This window comes from Oncorhynchus gorbuscha, linkage group LG16 (assembly GCF_021184085.1).
Source record: "Oncorhynchus gorbuscha isolate QuinsamMale2020 ecotype Even-year linkage group LG16, OgorEven_v1.0, whole genome shotgun sequence".
In the NCBI taxonomy this organism is placed as follows: domain Eukaryota; kingdom Metazoa; phylum Chordata; class Actinopteri; order Salmoniformes; family Salmonidae; genus Oncorhynchus; species Oncorhynchus gorbuscha.
Window position 1 is genome coordinate 38,272,502 of NC_060188.1, and position 25,328 is coordinate 38,297,829.

At 45.4% G+C, this 25,328-nt stretch overlaps 1 pseudogene; it reads right to left on the reverse strand.

The window, feature by feature from the left end:
* Positions 1–1,522: 1,522 nt before the first annotated feature.
* LOC123999956 overlaps positions 1,523–25,328 on the reverse strand; it is a 28,674-nt pseudogene continuing 4,868 nt past the window's right edge.

Here is a 25,328-nt window from a genome sequence, read left to right on the forward strand (position 1 = left end):
CATTACTAAAGTGGCTGGAGTTGAGTCAGTGTGTTGGCAGCAGCCACTCAATGTTAGTGGTGGCTGTTTAACAATCTGATGGCCTTGAGATAGATAACTGTTTTTCAGTCTCTCGGTCCCAGCTTTGATGCACCTGTACTGACCTCGCCTTCTGGATGATAGTGGGGTGAACAGGCAGTGGCTTGGGTGGTTGTTGTCCTTGATGATCTTTATGGCCTTCCTGTGACATCGGGTGGTGTAGGTGTCCTGGAGGGCAGGTAGTTTGCCCCCGGTGATGCGTTGTGCAGACCTCACTACCCTCTGGAGAGCCTTACGGTTGTGGGCGGAGCAGTTGCCGTACCAGGCGGTGATACAACCCGACAGGATGCTCTCGATTGTGCATCTGTAGAAGTTTGTGAGTGCTTTTGGTGACAAGCCGAATTTCTTCAGCCTCCTGAGGTTGAAGAGGCGCTGCTGCGCCTTCTTCACGATGCTGTCTGTGTGGGTGGACCAATTCAGTTTGTCTGTGATGTGTACGCCGAGGAACTTAAAACTTACTACCTTCTCCACTACTGTTCCATCGATGTGGATAGGGGGGTGTTCCCTCTGCTGTTTCCTAAAGTCCACAATCATCTCCTTAGTTTTGTTGACGTTGAGTGTGAGGTTATTTTCCTGACACCACACTCCGAGGGCCCTCACCTCCTCCCTGTAGTAGTGGTTTCTTAGCAGCAATTCAACCATGAAGGCCTGATTCACACAGTTTCCTCTGAACAGTTGATGTTGAGATGTGTCTGTTATTTGAACTCTGTGAAGCATTAATTGGGGCTGCAATTTCTGAGGCTGGTAAATCTAATGAACTTATCCTCTGCAGCAGAGTTAAGTAATTAATTTGCATTTTATTTCATGACATAAGTATTTGATCACCTACCAACCAGTAATAATTCCGGCTCTCATAGACCTGTTAGTTTTTCTAAAAGAAGCCCTCCTGTTCTCCACTCATTAGCTGTATTAACTGCACTTGTTTGAACTCGTTACCTGTATAAAAGACACCTGTCCACACACTCAATCAAACAGACTCCAACCTCTCCACAATGGCCAAGACCAGAGAGCTGTGTAAGGACATCAGGGATAAAATTGTAGACCTGCACAAGGTTGGGATGACTTACAGGAAAATAGGCAAGCAGCTTGTTGAGAAGGCAACAACTGTTGGCTCAATTATTAGAAAATGGAAGAAGTTCATATCCTAGCTTCTGGGCCTGAGTGACAGGCAGTTTACTTTGGGCACGCTTTTCATCCGGATGTGAAAATACTACCCCCTATCAAAGAGAGGTTAATATGTTATTCCTGCCACACACACACACACACACACACACACACACACACACACACACACACACACACACACACACACACACACACACACACACACACACACACACACACACACACACACACACACACACACACACACACACACACACACACACCCTCTGCTATCCTTTCTCCGACATGACCATCAGATAGGTTTGAAAAAGTCAGACAATTTCAATGAAGAGCTTTTATGTACAATACACATAGAAATAAAGTAAAGTGCACAAGCCATTAGAAGTAAAAGGCTCATTACAGTGAGTGAATTACATAATAAGGAAACATCATTGTTTAGTCACATAATTAGTCCTACATTTCCATAACAATTCATTTATACAGGTGTCATAATGTGTCTGTTTTCCTGTCTGTGGTCCAACAAGTTGTTTTAAAACAAGATCTGGAATAATTTTTGATGCACTTAATGAAAGTGCATGTTTTGAAATGACTTACATAGTGGATACAGCATAAAATTGTATTTCTATGGGATACAGTATCTCTTTTAGGCAACTATTCCAACAACAAACTCTCACAGTCAATGCAATATTCTCTTTCCCTTTATTATCGATTCTTGCAGATATGTGCATAATGTGTATGCATATTCACCCTCTAAAAATCTCTCCTCTCAACATCTCAAGTCCAGCCTGATGTGTCCACATGGAGTCCTCATAACATATCCTCTTCCACACTCTGAAGGAACAACAATACCACATGCAACACAAGCAATTACTGGATCACAAAACAAGTGTCATGCCACAGAATGAGCATTCAGTGATTCCTAGTGACTGATAGGGCTTTGAATGATGTTTTTCAACAATTCCAGAGCTGTCTTCCCCTGTCACAATTTTCTCCGCTCAGCAATGTGCAGTAAATATTTGGCTCTCAAGAGGGAAGTGGAAAAGTTGAAGATAATGGAGTCCCTGCTTCACCCCTCCTCGTTTTTCAAATCAGCTCCAACATGTTCCAAGACAACAAGCATTTGACTGACCATCTGAATGAGCAGTGTCTCTCTAAGTCCCCTTTTTGGACTCCCATTCCTAAAAAAAAAAACAGGACACACATTTAGTGTTTGTACGTAAAGTACACCTATGAGGGCTGATCATGCTGTACGTTTGTCACAATCTGCATTCTGATTGTGATGTAGAACATTGAGACACAGTGCTACTTAATAAAACAGGCTAATGTCAATAGGTGCCCTGGATCTTGTTTTATGACAGCCTACCTTGGCTTTCTGCATGACGTTCCCCTTGCTCGATGAACAGATGGATGGGGGGCACTTCCGCATCTCCGCAGCACAGTTGACTGGCATGGATGCCTCAGTGTATGTGTTGTCAACTTTACTGATGCGGACCTGGACATACAGTATGAGGAAAGAGAAGTTGAGAATATCTGTTTATGGGTAAATAATACTACTTCGACGTACAATACTCATCAAAACACCTCAGATGGAAATACATGCTAAGACAGTAAGAAATCTTCAACATAAAAACCCTAATAATGCAAAGCAGTGTTGGGGTCAATTCAATGAATTCTCAATCAACTGAAACGTAGAAGCATTTTTTTTTCAAACCTTGGTCCATTTATCTTATTTTAAATTCAAATGACTTCCTGAATTGGTCGCCTTAAATTCGAATTGACCCCAAAGTATACGGTTCAGCTTATCTACAATAAACCATGGTCTAGAGTAGACTTGATATAACTCTTTGTGATGTGCTGTAGGCTAAGTTGTAGGCCAGGTACCTTTCTGGGTGGTTTGCTAGTGGGGGGTTTGCTCACTGTGAGCGGCCCCAGCACCCCTCCAGCCAGGGACTTCTTTAGGTTCTCCTTCACCTCATTGAGACGCAGCTCCAAGTCCACCCGCTCCCCCTCCTTCCCCCTGCAGCTTTCCTCCAGCTGGGCCAAACGGTTCTCTAGCTGATTTTGCTGCTTACCTGAACACAGTCACACACAGCCATCCATTTGTTAGGCTCCATGGCTCCTCAATATGTCTGAGTGATGAATTCCTATACTGTGGCCAAGCAGTAGGTGGACCATTAACCTATGCAAAATAAATGGTCTAGGTTTGCTCTCTCTATTTAAGGAAATTCAATCTGAGATTGAATGTGTTTTACTTTCTTACCTGTAACATCCTTCAGTTGTTCCTTCACCTCTTTCCTATCATTGCGTAATATGAGTAGGGCATTTTTTATGACCTCTCGCTCCTTCTCCATCTGTTCTTTCTCTTTCAGGTACCTTCTGGCATCCTCCTCGGCTCGTGTTTTGCCATACTTCCCTGATACATACTGATTCGCATCTAAAGACAGAGAAACCCCCAAAACACATTCTGAGTGGTCACATTTATAAATGATATAGGTATGATCTAGGCATAGTCTAAAAAGATCATGTCCAATTCCCCCCTATGTTCCCAGCATCACACACAGTCTTGGCTGACCTTCGGGGGACTTACTGGAGCCGTGTCTCTTTATGGTGACTAAGGAATCCGCCTTCTCTATCTCTCTGCTGCTGGAGAAAGAAGAGTGGCGTTTCACCTGAGCTCCTGGTCTGGGTACTGGCTCCTCTGGCTGCTGTGGAGGGAAGCGTAGGGAAGGGGAATCGGGAAAGGAGATATGATAAGAAAGACAGGGTAACAGGGAGGGAAAGGTGTGTAGTGGAGAAAGATACGAGAGAATAAAGAGTTGAAAAGAGGTGATGGCCAGTGGTGAGAGAGAGGGAGAGAGGATGAACTCAGATGAACTCTGTCACTAATGTGTGATATAAGTAAAGTTTGGAATTGGAAAAGTTACTGGAAACTTACTGTTTTTGAGAAACGAGACCACAAGTTAAATAAACTAACCACTTCAAGTTGAGCAAACTGGAATGTGAGAGATTTATCACAAAGTATTACAGTCAAATTGTGAAAGCTGGATTGAATGAAAAGACTTGACACAGCTGGATACACAGTTGGATATGATTGTCATACTTTCCAGCAAAGAGTTTTCCCAAAAGAGTCCGGGCTGTGTGCGAGCTCTCTGTACTGCTTACACAACCCAGAAATGTTCTGAAAGAAGCTCATCAGAAATCATCCATGGAACACTATCTCCCCTCCCACATACACACAGAGGAGCCTATCGACTTTCAGCAGGCCTTCAAACTGCGCTAGAATAAAAAGCCCTCTGACTCCTACTACCTGAGATATGAGAGGATCGTGGAACAGATCATTCATCAACTGGATCCATTAAGCTTCAGCTGTAGTTAAGAGTGGGACACAGACCTGCGGATTCATTCGATTTACTGTAAATCTCCTTACCAATACACCCTCACAAGGAACCTCATCATAGGTTCTGGTGTCTGTGGAGGCGCCACTGGAGGAGGTAGCCCAACTATGGGACAAGATGAGGAGGAAAGAGACGTAAGCGTTTACCAATAATGACCATCTAGCATTAGCAATGTACTCCCCGTACAATGTAAAGCATTTTGAGCATTTAGAAATGATCCCAGGCCAAAGGGCCAAGCCCCACTCTATCAGACTCACAGGAAGGAGTGTCTTGCTGCGTCTGTGATGTTAGTGATGGTGTCCACGTCCACATAGTCGTAGTGCAGGGCCTCTGGGGTGGTGGCGCAGCCAGACTCTGCCAGCAGGACCCCCAGCCAGCGGCCCATCTCCTCTGAACAGCTGGCCTGAATGGACACACAGAGACACATCACCACATGTCACTGATCCCAAAGGGAACTAGAACCCATGAGACAAACCGGAGATACTGGGCAAGAGATTTAAGTCTGTAATAGGGGAGAAAATATCATACATTGGGATAAAAATACACACACACACACACACACACACACACACACACACACACACACACACACACACACACACACACACACACACACACACACACACACACACACACACACACACACACACACACACACACACACACACACACACACACACACACACACACACACACACACACACACACACACACAGACCTACCTCCAATGCAGCCACCTCGTTGCCTCCTTGCAGGATGCGGAAAGCGAAGGGGTGCTTGGGCCCCAGTCCAGGTACGACCTCAGCCCCATGGAGGACCACAGCGCTGACGTGAGTACGCAGGTCACCCCTTTCTTTGTGCAGGTACAGTGTTCCACCCTTTACACAGCACCATCTCTCCCTCCAGCACTGGTTCACAAGCACATTCAGATAACCTGGGGAAAAGGGAAAGGAACACATACATATTCTCACTGTTGGACTTTCCATAAAGGTTATTATATGGGGAAGTGGAAAATAACAGATTTTAAAGGTGGGAGGACAAAAGAAAGATGAGAATAGTAACATAATGCAGAGTACATAATGTAGAGCCTGGGAGGCTGCAGAATCTCAATTTGTAACACATAAAGCTGCAGTAATAAGTAGCTACAACTAGCTATGCACAGGGTTCAGCCCAGAGATTATGACTGAGAGAGAAGAAAAATGTCAAATATGACATGGATGTGCTCACCACAGCGGGGATTGTCGTCACGGTAGGAAGAGGTCAGAGTGTCTCCTGGGAGAGGAGGCTTCTTCTTAGAGAAACTGATGATCCTGTTGATCTTCCGTCCAGCCGCTCTGCTCATAGATCCTGTCAGCTCTGTAAACGCCCCCCTCTTCCCCTTCCCTGAATAGAAACACACAGTTGTTTACAAATGTGTCTGAAAACACTTCTTTTTTTTAGGATTCTTATTTACTGGAAGCTCAAGTTATAATGTGGCACAATATTTTTGGGGGGGCGGTTGGAAGTCTCCCCGCTCTGTCTATCAGGTGCCTTGTGTACGTACAGTATATGTCCTATGATGTCATTGTGAGACAAAGGCAGGAAGAGGGCAGGAAGGATGTTCCTGCTCTGAGCCACACTTCCTGTCTTTTATGTGCTTTAGGTAAAACATCAAAATGTTTACCCCTCTTCTGACCCAAGAACATGGATCGCTCTCCTTGTTCATTCATGAGATTTTTCTCCTTCTCTATGTAGACAATCTACTACCCAACATAGTGCTACACTTCACTCTGCTTGGGCCTAAAATTAAAATACAGATCCTCCTTACATCTTGTAACTGACGTGGTCTTTCACATTGTAGCACTATCAGAATGCAGACAGGTAAATACAAAGCTGCAGTATGTATATAAGAATACAGACATACGGGGATGCTCAGGTATTTTGAGGCAGATCGGGGCCTAACCTTGGTCACAGTTGTCCCGGAGCTGACCAGAGGGCAGGTTGTCACCAGTGGCCACGCTGTCAGAGTCGGAGGTGTGCTTGTCAGCTCCTAGTAACTAATACAGAAGAAGGGGGGGGGGGATTAGGTTAGTGGCGGGGCATGCCATGCTCGCCAGAAAGGCATGTCACTGTACTTGTGCACGTGGCTTTAAAAACTTAAAACACTGGGATCACGTGACCCTTGAACGAGATGGCCGCATGAACTAAGAGCTCCGCACAAGTAGTTTCCAATTCCTAATCTTACCTCCACTCCAAGTTCAAACTCATTTAGCTTTAGTAAGAAAAAGTCATGGCGGCTACAAAAGGCGACACTACAGGTGACATTTTTACCCGGACTCCAGTATTAGCGACGGAAAAAGCCTCCAAGTAGAAGCTAGCTTCAGAAAAAACTAGCGCCATTAGCCAGGAGCAAGAGAACCCGCTTCCCCCCGAGGCACAACGAATGCCAACCTCGCACTCTGTCGAAGACATCCTTTTTGAGTTGAGATCCCAACGTACAGAACTAAACACCAAATTAGATGCCATTAACTCTCAGCTCAGTGCGATAGGGGGCAACGTGACAATCCTGGAAAACGCTTTTCCTGACATCAACAACAAGATAACCATAAATGCGGGGCGCCTGGACGAGGCAGAGGGGCGAATCCTATCCATGGAAAACTTATTGACAGATGCCATGGAAACAATAGCATATGCTTAAAAAGAAAATCGAGCATCTGGAAGAGAAAACAGAGGACCTGGAAAACAGGGGGCGAAGGAATAATTGTGTTCTATTCAATCTGGGCAAAAAAGAAGAGGGAAACATGCCACTGATCCGCTACCTGCAAGACAAACTTCCCGAGTGGCTCCACCTGTCCACCGACAGGCCCATAGAACTCAAGAGAGCTCACCGAGCACTGAGGCCCCCACCAGCATCCAGACAACCACCGCGCCCAATCACCATACGTTTCTTGAGATTCACCGACAAGGAACGAGTCCTACAGGCGGCGAAAAACAACACCATCACAGTGGGAAACGCCAAACTCGCTTTACACCAGGACCTGTCAGCTGGAATACGCCGAAAGCGCCGAGTGTTTGACGAAGTGAAGAAATACTCAATTGACCGAGGCATCTTCAGGGGATTCAAATACCCAAACAAGCTCAGGATTCTTCACCAAGGAGCCTTGCGACACTTCAAAACTCCCGAAGAGGCAAAACGTTTTTTTGAAAGACAATCCTGGTCAATGAGAAACAGACCAATGACTAAATGCGATTAATGCCATTACTAAAGGAGGTAAGACAACATATAGCCAATATCCAGAGACCCACCCCCTAAATGTCATTATAGCCATCCTTTAGATGTATTTTCCTTTAACTGAGAGGGATGGGCTGTATAGCCTAACCTAGGCCTACTAATGTTTCAGCCTACTTTTATTTCCCTGTTTTTTTTGTTGCTATTGTTGCTACTCTGGGTTCCCTATGTCCCTTGGGGAGGTATATGTAGGCTGGGCTATTGATTTTATTTTTCTCCCCTCTTTTACTGTGGTCTGGACGAGGGCAACTGTGTCATTTACTCAATGCGGGGTGGAGAGGATGAGGCATTTCTTTGGTGGGGAGAGGGAGACTAACTATTCCCAGTTTTTGTTTTATTCGGAACACAGAATTGGGACTGAGCGGGGGTGTAATAGATCCAACGGGATGTGTCGAGTTGTTTGGGAACTCGGCTGGGGTGTTCAGAGATGATTATTTTATGTACACCATTTATTTTCCTTTTATGTGAACGCAGCTGTAACTACTATTCACTTTTACCCAGCGATGACTTGCACTAAAGTTTGATTACTGCTCGATGACGATGACTAGTACCTTAAATCTATTGACATGGAACTGCCATGGTCTAGGGCAAGCAATAAAACTGAAAAAGATACTATGTGCTCTAAAAAAAGAAAAAGCAGACATCGCGCTATACAAGAGACACACCACTGTGATGCTGAACATGCCAAACTCCGCAGAGCTTGAGTGGGACAGGTGTATTTCTCATCTTTCAAATCAAACAGTAGAGGCACAGCCATACTTATCCATAAAAATGTTCCATTCATAATTGACAAAAACATATCTGATCCGGAGGGGAGATTTATTTTGATAACTGGGTCACTATATGGTCAACCAATTACTATATTAAACATATACGCCCCTAACACAGATACTCTTGCCTTCATGTCAAAAATGATAACCCTGTTCAATGAGCATTGTGTCTCCTTTGGCGTGGTGGCCGGAGACTTTAATTGTACCCTTAACCCAACCCTAGACAAATCATCTCAAGAACCCACCACAAATCCTAGATCTGCAAAGATGTTGAACTCTCTTACTAAAGAGATGGGACTGATAGATATTTGGAGAGAGACTAATAGCTCATCTATGGACTATACATACTACTCTAATGTCCATAACACCTACTCCCGTATAGATAACATTTTTATCCCAAAGAGTTTCATAAATTTAGCCACATGTACAATCGGACCCATAGCACTTTCAGATCACGCCTTTGTCCACCTCCGCTTTGACCTCTGCAAAAACATCCTGAGGTCAAAGAGCTGGAAATTCAACACCTCCATGCTATCAAATGAAGTGTTCCATACATTGGTAACTACATGGATAGACAACTACACACAAGACAACAAAGATTCTCCTGTTTCTCCGGCCACAATGTGGGACGCTGCTACAGCCACACTAAGAGGTCATCTAATCGCATATGCTTCCTCAAAGAAAAAAGCAATGGAAGCACACAGGCTAGATCTTGAGAGGGAGCTGGAATGCTGTAAAATAATACATAAACAATCCCCAGACAGCACCTCCTGGAGTCATCTTAAAGCAGCCGAAGCCAAACTGAATTTGGACTACACTCTGGAGATTTAAAAAAAGGTTTTCTTTACTAAACAGAAATACCATGAGTATAGCAATAGGCCCAGTAGATTGCTTGCTTACCAATTAAAAAGGGAGCAGTCAGAGCGTACAATCATGGCTATCCGAACAGCAGAGGACGAGGTCACATACGACCCAAAAAAATATCAATTTAACTTTTCATGATTTTTACAGAGTGGAGTTTTACAGAACTCCACTCTTTCCTAGAGGGAATCTCACTACCTAAACTATCAGTGACCGACCAAGAAGATCTCAACTCCCCCTTCAGTCCTGAGGAGATCCTGGAGGCAATTACCTCCATGCCACCTAATAAGTCCCCAGGCCCAGTTGGATTCCCCAGATAGTTCTACAAAGCTTTTTGGCCCCAGCTCCGCCCTATCCTCATGCCAATGCTGGAGGATTTGTGCAAAAACGGAGTTCTCCCAGACTCAATGCACACAGCCCGCATTACAGTGTTGCTAAAAAAGGACAAGGACCCCCTATCCTGCTCGTCCTTCCGGCCCATAAGCTTGTTGGATTTCGACTATAAAATAATTACCCAATTGCTCGCCAAAAGACTAAACACTCTTCTTCCCAAAATAATAAAAGCGGACCAAACTGGATTTATTAGAGACAGATACTCTTCTGATAACATTCGCAGTCTTTTTGATATTATTGATCAAGTAAACGCACAGAAGACCCCTGTCCTGCTGGCTTCACTGGATGCTGAGAAGGCATTTGACCGGATGGAGTGGAGCTTTCTTTTTGGTGACTACTAATGCACAAGACAAGGGTGCTCGCTATCCCCCCCTGCTCTACTTGTTGGGGGCGGAGCCTCTGGCAGAGCTGATAAGGAGCAATCCAAGTATTATGGGTGTTTCTGCAGGCGGCCTGCAGCACAAGATTTCGCTTTACGCGGATGATGTCTTGCTCTACATATCCAACACTGAGAAATCCCTCCCTCTCATTTTAGACACAATTGCTCAGTATGGCAAGTTTTCAGGTTATAAGATCAATGTGAACAAATCCACTGTCTGCCCTCTCAATATTACACTCACCAGCTCTATGAAGACACTATGTCCTTTCTAATGGTAAACACAGGGGTTTCAATACCTCGGGATCTTCATAACACCAGATCTGAATAGCCTTTTCAAGGAAAATTATCTTCCACTCCTCGATCGAATCAAGAACGATCTCCAAACCTGGATCTCCCTCCCAATTAGCTTAGTAGGAAGAATTAATGTCATCCGTATGAACGTCCTCCCTAGACTGAACTACTTATTTCAGATGCTCCCACGCTATCTCCCAGTTTCCTTCTTCAAAACAACTAACCAAAGCATCACCAGATTTATATGGGGCAATAAAAAACCTAGGATCAACTTTTCCACTCTATCGAAACCTGAATCTAAGGGTGGTCTTGCCCTTCCCTCCCTTCAATTGTACTACTGGTCTGCCCAAATCCGCAACATGCTAACATGGATCACAAACAGACAAGAGTCGACGTGGATTCAGATAGAAGCCCAATCCTGTGGTTCATTGCCCTTAAGCTCAATTATATTCATTAATAACTTTAGTGAAGTGGGCAACATAGCCAAAACCTTTGTGATTTACAGCACCCTACTAGCGTGGAGGGACTGTAAGAAATACCTGGGCATTTCCTCCCAAATATGTTCTCACTTGCCTATAGTAGGCAACCCAGACTTGCCAAAAGCCCTGAGGGATGCAAACTTTAATCTTTGGCATACTCTAGGAATCAGACCTATTTCATCAGAAAACCACTACACTGAAATCCTTTCAAGAGCTCTGCAGTGAATTCGATGTGCCAAGATCCATTTTTCTTTTTAAATATCTTCAAATTAGACATGTCATTTCCTCATTTAGAGGTTTAGAACTCAGTTGAAGGAAGTTGAAACCCTTCTTGTCACAGCACAATCCATTAAAGGCAAAATATCTGGCAATCTATACATACTGCTGCACAGAAAATACTAGAGGTACAGTTTGATATGACCCCGTGTATCTATCTTCTTAATGCCCAGCAGGACTTTGTTCTTGATCCTGACAGAGAAAATTTGCTTATGACTATTACATACTTTGCTAAGAAATGCATTCTTCTATTGTGGGCCTCTAATACCCCTCCTACATTTAAAATGTGGATTGACCAGATTGTTGACTTTCTCCCTCTTGAAAAGCTCACTTATGACCTCCACAAGAGACAGCCCAAGTTTGATAGACTCTGGTCTCCACTACTCAACTATATTTCAAACTGGACAGAGTGAACGCGGTGACTAGGGAAATGCGCAGATACATGTTGTGTAAGGTACTGTAAAACCTAAAAACGAATTATTGGCTCGTCGTCTCAGCGAATGCTTGAAATAGCTGATAAGAACCTTGATAGTGTTGCTGCAAGTGTTATATATGTTTTTTTTGTGTTTTTATTTTTATTTAGTTTTTATGTATGTATGTATGTATGTATGTATGTATGTATGTATGTATGTATGTATGTATGTATGTATGTATGTATGTATGTATGTATGTATGTATGTATGTATGTATGTATGTATGTATGTATGTATGTATGTATGTATGTATGTATGTATGTATGTATGTATGTATGTATGTATGTATGTATGTATGTATGTATGTATGTATGTATGTATGTATGTATGTATGTATGTATGTATGTATGTATGTATGTATGTATGTATGTATGTATGTAATCCAGGCACACTAATCCAGGCACTTGTCATCTCCCGTCTGGATTACTGCAATTCGCTGTTTGGCTGGGCTCCCTGCCTGTGCCATTAAACCCCTTCAACTCATCCAGAACGCCGCAGCCCGTCTGGTGTTCAACCTTCCCAAGTTCTCTCACTTCACCCCGCTCCTCCGTTCTCTCCACTGGCTTCCAGTTGAAGCTCGCATCCGCTACAAGACCATGGTGCTTGCCTACGGAGCTGTGAGGGGAACGGCACCTCAGTACCTCCAGGCTCTGATCAGGCCCTACACCCAAACAAGGGCACTGCGTTCATCCACCTCTGGCCTGCTCGCCTCCCTACCACTGAGGAAGTACAGTTCCCGCTCAGCCCAGTCAAAACTGTTCGCTGCTCTGGCCCCCCAATGGTGGAACAAACTCCCTCACGACGCCAGGACAGCGGAGTCAATCACCACCTTCCGGAGACACCTGAAACCCCACCTCTTTAAGGAATACCTAGGATAGGATAAAGTAATCCTTCTCACCCCCCAACCCCCCTTAAGATTTAGATGCACTATTGTTAAGTGACTGTTCTACTGGATGTCATAAGGTGAATGCACCAATTTGTAAGTCGCTCTGGATAAGAGCATCTGCTAAATGACTTAAATGTAAATGTATGTATGTATGTATGTATGTATGTATGTATGTATGTATGTATGTATGTATGTATGTATGTATGTATGTATGTATGTATGTATGTATGTATGTATGTATGTATGTATGTATGTATGTATGTATGTATGTATGTATGTATGTATGTATGTATGTATGTATGTATGTATGTATGTATGTATGTATGTATGTATGTATGTATGTATGTATGTATGTATGTATGTATGTATGTATGTATGTATGTATATATATATATATATGCAGCAAGGAAAATAAATAAGAAAAATAAGTGTTTTTGTTTGACTTTCTTTCATTTTAATTAAATTTTTATTTTTTCAAATGTACTATTATATTTGGACTTGTGTTTTGTGTTTTGTTGGTTGATTGAAAAACAAGAAAACTTAATAAAACTTTAAATTGAAAAAAAAGAAGACTTAAAACACACACGCATCCACACACAGTTGAAGTTGGAAGTTTACATACACTTAGGTTGGAGTCATTAAAAATAAATTTTCAACCATTTCAACAACTCCTACAAATGTCTTGTTAACAAACTATAGTTTTGGCAAGTCGGTTAGGATATCTAATTTGTGTAAGACACAAGTAATTTTTCTAACAATTGTTTACAGACAGATTACGGTTTGCAACTGCACATGGGGACAAAGATCATACTTTTTTGAGAAATGTCCTTTGCTCTGATGAAACAAAAATAGAACTGTTTGGCCATAATGACCATTGTTATGTTTGGAGGAAAAAGGGGGAGGCTTGCAAGCCAAAGAACACCATCCCAACCGTGAAGAACGGGGGTGTCAGCATCATGTTGTGGGAGTGCTTTGCTGCAGGAGGAACTGGTGCACTTCACAAAATAGATGGCATCATAAGGGAGGAACATTATGTGGATATATTGAAGCAACATCTCAAGACATCAGTCAGGAAGTTAAAGCTTGGTCACAAATGTGTCTTCCAAATGGACAATGACCCCAAGCATACTTCCAAAGTTGTGGCAAAATGGTTTAAGGACAACAAAGTCAAGGTACTGGAATGTCCATCACAAAGCCCTGACCTCAATCCTATAGAAAATTTGTGGGCAGAACAGAAAAGGCGTGTGCGAGCAAGGCCTTCAAGACTGAGTCAGTTACACCATCTCTGTCAGGAGGAATGGGCCAAAATTCACCCAATTTATGGTGGGAGCTTGTGGAAGGCTACCCGAAACGTTTGACCCAAGTTAAACAATTTAAAGGTAATGCTACCAAATACTAATTGAGTGTATGTAAACTTCTGACCCACTGGGAATGTGATGAAAGAAATAAAAAGCTGAAATAAATCATTCTCTCTACTATTATTCTGACATTTCACATTCTTAAAATAAAGTGGCGATCCTAACTGACCTAAAACAGGGAATTTTTCGTAGGATTAAATGTCGGGAATTATGAAAAACTGTGGTTAAATGTATTTGGCTAAGGTGCATGTACATTTCCGACTTTAACTGTAGACCCTGCAACGAGAGAACAATTTCCAGCTAGGACATAAAAGCCATTATCGTCTCAGCATAATCCTGAAATGGGTTCAACAGTCTGTCTGTCCAAAGCCTGTCCAAATCCATACATTTAGGCTGTAATGAAATCACCCTGTTTTCCTCTATGTGGAGTTTCAGTTGCTGATTGCTAGCCCTTTACTTTGACAGCTGTTTCCTTCCCACAGTCAGCAAGGCAGCATGAGCGTCAACCCCCCTCCTATCGAGTGTTGACACTGAGTAAACACACCATCATGAACTGATAAAGATCAGGCAGTGTTACACCAGGGGTGTGAAAACAGGGAGTATGTCTGTCTGTCTGTCTGTCTGTCTGTCTGTCTGTCTGTCTGTCTGTCTGTCTGTCTGTCTGTCTGTCTGTCTGTCTGTCTGTCTGTCTGTCTGTCTGTCTGTCTGTCTGTCTGTCTGTCTGTCTGTCTGTCTGTCTGTCTGTCTGTCTGTCTGTCTCTTCACTGGACTGTTTTCATTCTGTCTGGTTATTTACTGGGACAACAAATGACTCCAAAGAGAAGCCATGTGGATATATAAATCAAATTCTCTATCTTAATAAAGAATTCGATTTCACCTCCTTCCTATAAGCCTCAATTATACTGTTATACAAGAACACTATCCATATCAGATTTTGTATGTTGTTTATGAGTTGGACCCACATATTCATGAACAGCTTTGCCTGATGTCCTATGTGGTGGGCTAACTCATGAATGGATGTGATATATTCAGGTGAGAGCGGACACCTGGGGCGATTGATTTGAGAGTTGCCCTTCGTGCCCACTGCCATACCCTTTAACTCCGTGCTTCTTTCTGACTCATTTGTATACAGGTAGACCAGAAAAGACCCGTCCCTGATTGGCAGATGAGTGGCAAACCCTGATTAGAAGCACCTGCTACTTATATGTTGTCCTTTACAAATTCTTCTTTAAATTAAAAGAAAACTGTACCTACACTCTGAAGAAGGCTGTGAAGCCAAAACGTCTGTGTACACTATCCCTGATGCAGTGAAAAGAAAAGGAGAAAAATTATGCAGGAAGCTTTATGTGACATCTTTTTTTTTTGAGTGCGGACCCATCACACCTATTTGTTTGTCTGGTTACTGCAGCATGGTGATATATGTGGATGTTAAACATAGCACCAGTTCCCAGAGTGTCTGAGTCTGTTTGAGGAAAACAGGGGGGCCCATAGGGGTCTGTTCAGTGCATACAGTGTGTTGGATTACAGATCTATAGGCTGAGTGTTGTAGCCAACGAGGGGTTACTGAGGGGCAGCCCACCTTGTCCAGATCTTTCTTCCTCTGGATCATAGGAGAGGAGGAGCCCTCTAATCCGTCATTGCTGCTGGCCTGACTGACCACCTCCCGGATCACCTTGAGCCATCGCTCCGCCTGTTCCTTGCTCTGGACAGCCAGCACCAAGGCCTCTCCCCCCAGGCAGGGAGAAACGCAGCTTGTGCTTCTTGCGGCGTGCCTCTTTGGGGATGTAGATGACGTTACACAGGTTCAGCGGCAGCTCAATGTGTGGGCTGCTGTCTTTGATGCTCTTGTAGCACTGCAGAGAAAGACACACAAACAATAGCTTTTCATACTTTACAAGGAACTTGTAAAAAAAAAGGAAGAATTTTCATTGCATATCACTTATGTCAAAATGTGTCTTAGTTACCTCAGCCCTGGTGTGTAATAAACATTGAATCATAAACACATGCAACAGACAGCAGAAAAGTTCCTGTTGTCCTACCTGTAATCTGTTGTCACGGACAACGGTCAGCTGTTTTGCCCACTGTCCGAAGCGTTTCTTGCGCAGCAGGAAGGCACAGATGCGACAGTCCTTCATGGGGCCCACAGAGTTCTCCTCTGACTGCCAACGCCGAGTCCTGTCCTGGCCCTTCGCCTCCTCATCATCCTCATCATACGACTCATAGGAGCTGCTCAGCGCATCTGAATCAGCATCTGGAGAAAAACAAAGGTTAATGGATAAGAAGGTTTCTCCTCTCTCCCTCCTAATATGCAAATAGAGCACACAAACACATTCATCTCAACAGGGTGTTCCGGTTTCATACTCACAGGAGTTCTTGCGCGGGCCATTGATTCGGGTGGTGGGGTAGTTGTTGTCAGCGTCTTCATAGTATGCATCTTCGATGGAATTTGGGGGACTTGAGCTGACTAGAAGGAAGCAGGAGGTAACAGATTAGATGTAACCGAATAATAACAATGTGTATGGACAATGACTTCAGATGGTTATAGGTGACTGTTGGGAGGAAATGTGAGTACTCACTGCATGTGGCGATGTTGGTGATGTACTGGGGCACCGTGCCAGGGTCCAGGGGCACTGCCTCCTCATAGTAGTCCTCTGGTGGAGGGGTGGTTGGCAGAGGAGGGGGGGTGTCAGTGGGACTCTGGGGGAAAAGGGTTAGGGTTAGGCAAAATAACAAATGTGTTATAGACGCAATTATATAGTATAGTCAAAAAGGCTATCTTACGTTCGACGGCGGTATTTTGGAGGTTTTCTCCTCTACCTGATCCTTCAGTTCTTCTGGGGAGGCTCTGAGCTCATGCAGGTCACAATCTGTTGGGAGTGGGACAATAAAATATAAAATCATTTTCAAGATTTCCTTTAAGAATTAAATAATGTGCTACTGTATACTAGGATTGTCTAGCAAGTTCTCCTTCTGCCATATGAAATAATACAGATATGATATTTAACTCACCCAATTCCTCAAACAAAGATTCCACAAAGCTGGTGCCATTTCCATAAAGGGAAGTGTTCATGTATACGAAGTCTGTTCCATTCACTTTAACAGAGAAGAAAACTGAGTTACATGGAAAAAATGAACAAAAATCTGCCGTTCTGACCGTGAGCAAGGCAGTTAACCCCCAACAACAACTGCTTTCTGGGCGTCGATGACATGGTCGACGGTTAACACCCCCTTGGAACACGCACGCACGCACGCACGCACGCACGCACGCACGCACGCACGCACACACACACACACACACACACACACACACACACACACACACACACACACACACACACCTGTTGGCTGCAGCTGCCCCAGTAGGCTCCGGATCACACTCATCTTCTCTGCTGTGGCTGTGCTCACACTCTCATGGTCCAGCAGCTTCAGTAACACGTTCAGTTCACTCACCAGGTACTCCATCGCTGGTGGGAAAGAACACAGGTCAGAGGTCATGAATGAAACAATGAGAGACAATTTCAAGAGATTGTACAATAAAATTACTGAGCAAATCTATATTCATAGGTCAACTCTGTGCTGACAACATAAGTGGCTTTGGGAAGAGCTAACCTCAGATATCTGGTTATATAGACACAGTGGCTGGAAGAACCTAGACAATATAATAATAATGTGGGGTCTGGCAGATTAATGCAATAAACGGGTATGATAGTCACAAAAGCAGAATCAATGATTGACAGTCATTGTGCTAACACTAGTTAACATTGGCTCATAAAAACACCTATAACTTCCTTCATACTGGACACAGAGACATACAAATGGTATCCATGTGTTCATCTGACTTTGTTTAAGTAGATACAATCCTGAAGTAACCCTTTAAGGTCTGAGGGGCATTCGCCCGTTGGGCAAGTTAGGAGTGTTTTTTGGGTGCCCGAAGATTATGATCACTTAGCCGTAAATGTTAAGTAGCTATTTTAAACTACATGCAGGGAAATAAACCAGAAAGACCAGACTACTGGAATTCTTTGCATCCTGGCTGTTATCAGTAATAAAAACATCCTCTGCACAGGTTACTTAGCCCAGGAAATAGAGCAACCTTTAATGTCTATCCCTGAGAACTTCTCAGCAGTGTCCAAATTGTATTTAAATTTTATTTAAACTTTATTTAACCAGGTAGGCCATTTGAGAACAAGTTCTCATTTACAACTGTGACCTGGCCAAGATAAAGCAAAGCAGTGCGACAAAAACAACAACACAGAGTTACACATAAAAAACAACAACACAGAGTTACACATAAACAAATGTACAGTCAATAACACAATAGAAAAATCTATGTACAGTGTAAACAGTCACCTATAACGAGAATCCGACAAAGACAGAAGCAGAAACAGAGAGAGAAATAGAGACCTAATCAGAGGGGAAAGAGGGAACAGGTGTGAGAGAGTAAACGAGGTCGTTAGAGGAGAATGAGGGACAGCTGGGAGAAGGAAAGGGACCATAGAGAGAGAGAGAGATAGAGGGAGAGAAGGTAACCTAATACGACCAGCAGGGGGAAACGAAGAGAAGAGAAAGAACAGGAACAAGACATAACATGACAATACATGACAGTACCCCCCCACTCACCGAGCGCCTCATGGCGCACTCGAGGAGGAAACCTGGCGGCAACGGAGGAAATCATCGATCAGCGAACGGTCCAGCACGTCCCGAGAAGGAACCCAACTCCTTTCCTCAGGACCGCACCCCTCCCAATCCACTAGGTACTGATGACCACGGCCCCGAGGACGCATGTCCAAAATCTTCCGGACCCTGTAGATAGGTGCGCCCTCGACAAGGATGGGGGGGGGAAGACGAACGGGGGCGCGAAGAAAGGGCTTGACACAGAAGACATGGAAGACCGGGTGGATGCGACGAAGATGTCGCGGAAGAAGAAGTCGCACTGCGACAGGATTAATGACCTGAGAAATACGGAACGGACCAATGAACCGCGGGGTCAACTTGCGAGAAGCTGTCATAAGGGGAAGGTTACGAGTGGAGAGCCATACTCTCTGACCGCGACAATATCTAGGACTCTTAGTCCTACGCTTATTAGCGGCTCTCACAGTCTGCGCCCTATAACGGCAAAGTGCACACCTGACCCTCTTCCAGGTGCGCTCACAACGTTGGACAAAAGCCTGAGCGGAGGGAACGCTGGACTCGGCGAGCTGGGACGAGAACAGAGGAGGCTGGTACCCGAGGCTACTCTGAAAAGGAGATAGCCCGGTCGCAGACGAAGGAAGCGAGTTGTGAGCGTATTCTGCCCAGGGGAGCTGTTCTGCCCAAGACGCAGGGTTACGGAAGGAAAGACTGTGTAAGATGCGACCAATAGTCTGATTGGCCCGTTCTGCTTGACCGTTAGACTGGGGGTGAAAACCGGAAGAGAGACTGACGGAAGCCCCAATAAAACGGCAAAACTCCCTCCAAAACTGAGACGTGAATTGCGGACCCCTGTCCGAAACGGCGTCTGACGGAAGGACATGAATTCTGAAAACATTCTCAATGATGATTTGTGCCGTCTCTTTAGCAGAAGGAAGCTTAGCGAGGGGAATAAAATGAGCCGCCTTAGAGAACCTATCGACAACCGTTAGAATAACAGTCTTCCCCGCTGACGAAGGCAGACCGGTAATAATGTCTAAGGCGATGTGAGACCACGGTCGAGAGGGAATGGAAAGCGGTCTGAGACGGCCGGCAGGAGGAGAGTTACCGGACTTAGTCTGCGCGCAGTCCGAACAAGCAGCCACGAAACGACGCGTGTCACGCTCCTGAGTGGGCCACCAAAAACGCTGGCGAATAGAAGCAAGCGTACCCCGAACGCCGGGGTGGCCGGCTAACTTGGCAGAGTGAGCCCACTGAAGAACGGCCAGACGAGTAGGAACGGGAACGAAAAGAAGGTTCCTAGGACAAGAGCGCGGCGACGGAGTGTGAGTGAGTGCTTGCTTTACCTGCCTCTCAATTCCCCAGACAGTCAACCCGACAACACGCCCCTCAGGGAGAATCCCCTCGGGGTCGGTGGAGGCTACTGAAGAACTGAAGAGACGGGATAAAGCATCAGGCTTGGTGTTCTTAGAGCCCGGACGATAAGAAATAACGAACTCGAAACGAGCGAAAAACAGCGCCCAACGGGCCTGACGTGCATTAAGTCGTTTGGCCGAACGGATGTAGTAAAGGTTCCTATGGTCAGTCCAAACGACAAAAGGAACGGTCGCCCCCTCCAACCACTGTCGCCATTCGCCTAGGGCTAAGCGGATGGCGAGCAGTTAGCGGTTTTCCACATCATAGTTACGTTCCGACGGCGACAGGCGATGAGAAAAATACGCGCAAGGATGGACCTTATCGTCAGAATGGGAGCGCTGGGAAAGAATGGCTCCCACGCCCACCTCTGACGCGTCAACCTCGACAATGAACTGTCTAGTGACGTCAGGTGTAACAAGGATAGGTGCTGATGTAAAACGCTCTTTGAGGAGATCAAAAGCTCCCTGGGCGGAAACGGACCACTTAAAGCACGACTTGACAGAAGTAAGGGCTGTGAGAGGAGCTGCCACCTGACCGAAATTACGGATGAAACGACGATAGAAATTCGCGAAGCCGAGAAAGCGCTGCAGCTCGACACGTGACTTAGGGACGGGCCAATCGCTGACAGCTTTGACCTTAGCGGGATCCATCTTAATGCCTTCAGCGGAAATAACAGAACCGAGAAATGTGACGGAGGAGACATGAAAAGCGCACTTCTCAGCCTTCACATAAAGACAATTCTCTAAAAGGCGCTGGAGGACACGTCGAACGTGCTGAACATGAATCTGGAGTGACGGTGAAAAAATCAGGATATCGTCAAGGTAAACAAAAACAAAGATGTTCAGCATGTCTCTCAGTACATCATTCACTAATGCCTGAAAGACAGCTGGAGCGTTAGCGAGGCCGAACGGCAGAACCAGGTATTCAAAGTGCCCTAACGGAGTGTTAAACGCCGTTTTTCACTCGTCCCCCTCCCTGATGCGCATGAGATGGTAAGCGTTACGAAGGTCCAACTTAGTGAAAAACGTGGCTCCCTGCAGGATCTCGAAGGCTGAAGAGATAAGGGGAAGCGGATAACGATTCTTAACCGTTATGTCATTCAGCCCTCGATAATCCACGCAGGGGCGCAGGGTCCCGTCCTTTTGCTTAACAAAGAAAAACCCCGCTCCGGCGGGAGAGGAGGAAGGGACTACGGTACCGGCGTCGAGAGCTACAGACAAATACTCTTCGAGAGCCGACAGAGAGTATAGTCTACCCCGGGGGGGAGTGGTACCTGGAAGGAGATCAATACTACAATCATACGACCGGTACGGAGGAAGGGAGCTGGCCCTGGACCGACTGAACACCGTGCGCAGATCGTGATATTCCTCCGGCACCCCTGTCAAATCACCAGGCTCCTCCTGTGAAGAAGGGACAGAGGAAACAGGAGGGATAGCAGACATTAAACACATCACATGACAAGAGACGTTCCAGGAGAGGATAGAATTACTAGACCAATTAATAGAAGGATTATGACACACTAGCCAGGGATGGCCCAAAACAACAGGTGTAAAAGGTGAACGAAAAATGAAAAAAGAAATGGTTTCGCTATGATTACCAGAGACAGTGAGGGTTGAAGGTAGCGTTTCACGCTGAATCCTGGGAAGAGGACTACCATCCAGGGCGAACAAGGCCGTGGGCTCCCCCTAACTGTCTGAGAGGAATGTCATGTTCCCGAGCCCAGGCTTCGTCCATAAAACAGCCCTCCGCCCCAGAGTCTATCAAGGCACTGCAGGAAGCTGCCGAACCGGTCCAGCGTAGATGGACCGACAAGGTAGTACAGGATCTTGAAGGAGAGACCTGAGTAGTTGCGCTCACCAGTAGCCCTCCGCTTACTGATGAGCACTGGCCTTTTACTGGACATGAAATGACAAAATGACCAGCGGAACCGCAATAGAGACAGAGGCGGTTGGTGATTCTCCGTTCCCTCTCCTTAGTCGAGATGCGAATACCTCCCAGCTGCAGTTGAAAAGCATGTATTTAGTTTTAATAGCATTTAAAAGCAGTTGAAGGCCACAGCAGGAGTGTTGTGTGGCATTGAAGCTTGTTTGGAGGTTTGTTAACACAGTGTCCAAAAAAGGGCCAGATGTATACAGAATGGTGTCGTCTGCGTAGAGGTGGATCAGAGAATCCCCAGCAGCAATAGCGACATCATAGATATATACAGAGATAAGAACCCTGTGGCACCCCTATAAAGACTACCATACGTCCGGACAACAGGCCCTCCGATTTGACACACTGAAATCTATCTGAGAAGTAGTTGGTGAACCAGACGAGGTAGTCATTTGAGAAACCAAGGCTATTGAGTCTGCCAATAAGAATGCGGTGATTGACAGTGTTATGCAGGTGAGTGAGGACCCAAAAGCGGTTTAACAGAAACAGAGTCTTTTAATGTTCAAACACAGGAAAACATAAATCCTCTTCAGATGTATCGGTTGACTAGTCCCCTTCTAGTAGCAGAGGAGAATAGCAGGGCTAGCGGCAACAGACTGCAGGTCCCTCCGGTTAGGCGCGGGCCGTAGAGGACAGAGGCACCTGATCAAACGCAGCATCTAATGAAGAGGCAGATTACGACAGGACAGAACAAGGGCGAAGCAAACGAGAATCCGACAAAGACAGAAGCAGAAACAGAGAGAGAAATAGAGACCTAGTCAGAGGGAAAAGAGGGAACAGGTGTGAGAGAGTAAACGAGGTCGTTAGAGGAGAATGAGGGACAGCTGGGAGAAGGAAAGGGACCATAGAGAGAGAGAGAGATAGAGGGAGAGAAGGTAACCTAATACGACCAGCAGGGGGAAACGAAGAGAAGAGAAAGAACAGGAACAAGACATAACATGACAATACATGACAGACAGAGTCGAAAGCCTTGGCCAGGTCGATGAACACGGCTGCACAGTACTGTCCTTTATCGATGGCGGTTATGATATTATTTAGGACCTTGAGCGTGGCTGAGGTGCACCCATGACCAGCTCGGAAACCAGATTGAATAGTGGAGAAGGTACGGTGGGATTCTAAATGTTTGGTGATCTGTTTGTTAACTTGGCTTTTGAAGATTTTAGAAAGGCAGGGCAGGACGGATATAGGCCTATAACAGTTTGGGTCTAGAGTTTCTCTCCCTTTGAAGAGGGGGATGACCGCTGCAGCATTCCAATCAATGCTGCCGTGGCAGCTGGGAGGAGGTGCTTTTATTCTCCATGGACTTCACAGTGTCCAAACACTTTTTGGAATTAGTGCTACAGGATGCAAATTTTTGTTTGAAAAAGCTAGCTCTGGGGCCCCCCGGGGAGCGCAGTGGTTAAGGGTGCTGTACTGCAGCGCCAGCTGTGCCACCAGAGACTCTGGGTTTGTGCCCAGGCTCTGTCGTAACCGGACGCGACCGGGAGGTCCGTGGGGCGACGCACAATTAGCCTAGCGTCGTCCGGGTTAGGGAGGGTTTGGCCAGTAGGGATATCCTTGTCTCATTACGCAACAGCGACTCCTGTGGCGGGCCGGGCACAGTGCGTGCTAACCAAGGTTTCCAGGTGCACGGTGTTTCCTCTGACACATTGGTGCGGCTGGCTTCTGGGTTGGATGCGCGCTGTGTTAAGAAGCAGTGCGGCTTGGTTGGGTTGTGTATCGGAGGACGCATGACTTTCAACCTTCGTCTATTCCGAGCCCGTACGGGAGTTGTAGCGATGAGACAAGATAGTAGCTACTAAACAATTGGATACCATGAAATTGGGGAGAAAAAGGGGTAAATTTAATTCAAATTCAACAACCAAAAAAAAAAAGCTCGCCTTAGCTTTCCAAACGGACTGTATTGGTATATTGGGTCCTGACTTCCCTGAAAAGTTTCATATCGCGGGGGCTATTCGATGCTAATGCAGAACGCCACAGGATGTTTTTGTGCTGGTCAAGGGCAGTCAAGTCTGGGGTGAACCAAGGGCTATGTCTGGTCTTAGTTATACATTTTCTGAATGGGGCATGCTTATTTAAGTTGGGGAGGAAAGCACTTTTAAAGAGCAACAAGGCATCCTCTATTGACGGGATGAAGTCAATATCCTTCCAGGATACCCGGGCCAGGTCGATTAGAAAGGCCTGCTCGCTGAAGTGTTTTAGGGAGCGTTTGACAATGTTGAGGGGTGGTCGTTTGACCGCGGACCCATCACGCACGCAGGCAATGAGACAGTGATTGCTGAGATCCTGGTTGAAGACAGCAAAGGTGTATTTGGAGGGCAAGTTGGTTCAGATGATATCTAAGAGGGAGATAGATAGATAGGAGGCAATCAATTCACATTTGGTGTCCAGGGCACAGCTTGGGGCTGAAGGAGGTTTATAAAAAGCGACAATGGTGAGAGACTTGTTTCTTGAAAGGTGGATTTTTACAAGTAGAAGCTCAAATTGTTTGGGCACATAACTGGATAGTATGACAGAACTCTGCAGACTCTCTCTGCAGTAGATTGCAACTCTGCATCTTTTGGCAGTTCTATCTTGTTGGAAGTTGTTATAGTTAGGGATGGAAATTTCAGGATTTTTGGTGGCCTTCCTAAGCCATAATTCAGACAGGGCTAGGACATCAGGGTTGGCGGAGTGTGCTAAAGCAGTGAATGAAACAAAATTAGTTACAGATGTCAACCAATGAGAACACCTGAGGAATGGGAGTGTTGCTGGGGGCTGCAGGGCCTGGGTTAACCTCTACATCACCAGAGGAACAGCGGAGGAGTAGGATTAGGGTACGGCTAAAGGCTATAAGAACTGGTCGTCTAGTGCGTTTGGAACAGAGAGTAAAAGGAGCAGATTTCTGGGCGCGGGAGAATAGATTCAAGGCATAATGTACAGACAAGGATATGGTAGGATGTGAGTACAGTGGAGGTAAACCTAGGTATTGTGTGACGATGAGAGAGGTTTTGTCTCTAGAGGCACCAGTTAATCCAGGTGAGTTCACCGCATGTGTGGGGTTGGAACAAATGAGCTATCTAAGGCATATTGGGCAGGGCTAGGGGCTCTACAGTGAAATAAGACAATAATCATGAACCAAAACAGCAATAGACAAAGCATATTGACATTAGGGAGAGACATGTGTAGCTGAGTGATCATAGGGTCCAATGAGTAGCACTAGATGAGTGAAGGAGCCAACTCCGTAGTCGCTGATACACTATGCGAGCTGGAGGGCCCGGGGATAGCACATTTACATTACATGGGCATCCGGTGACGTCGCAATGAAAGAGCCTGTTGA